A 315-nucleotide genomic window follows, 5' to 3' on the forward strand; every position below is an offset into this window, starting at 1 on the left:
GCGTGCTGTCTCTGCCACACGGTAATGCTATTATGTGAAAGGATGGGTCCATTACCCATCTAGGCTTAGGTGTAATTACTAATGTTTAAAAAGGGGGGAATTAATCTCACTTTTTTATTTGTTTATCTTCTTATTCTTTCGTTTTGTCCGTTTCGATGTTTATTTATATTTATTTCGAAGTAGATATTATAAGGTTTATGTTTATTTTATGTTTATTTATTATATATTGCTCATTGTTATGTTTATTATATATTGTTTATTGTGTTTATTTATTATAAGGTTTAAGTTTGTTTATTTTCGTTCCGTATCATAAGA

This window comes from Penaeus monodon, chromosome 33 (assembly GCF_015228065.2).
Source record: "Penaeus monodon isolate SGIC_2016 chromosome 33, NSTDA_Pmon_1, whole genome shotgun sequence".
Lineage (NCBI taxonomy): Eukaryota > Metazoa > Arthropoda > Malacostraca > Decapoda > Penaeidae > Penaeus > Penaeus monodon.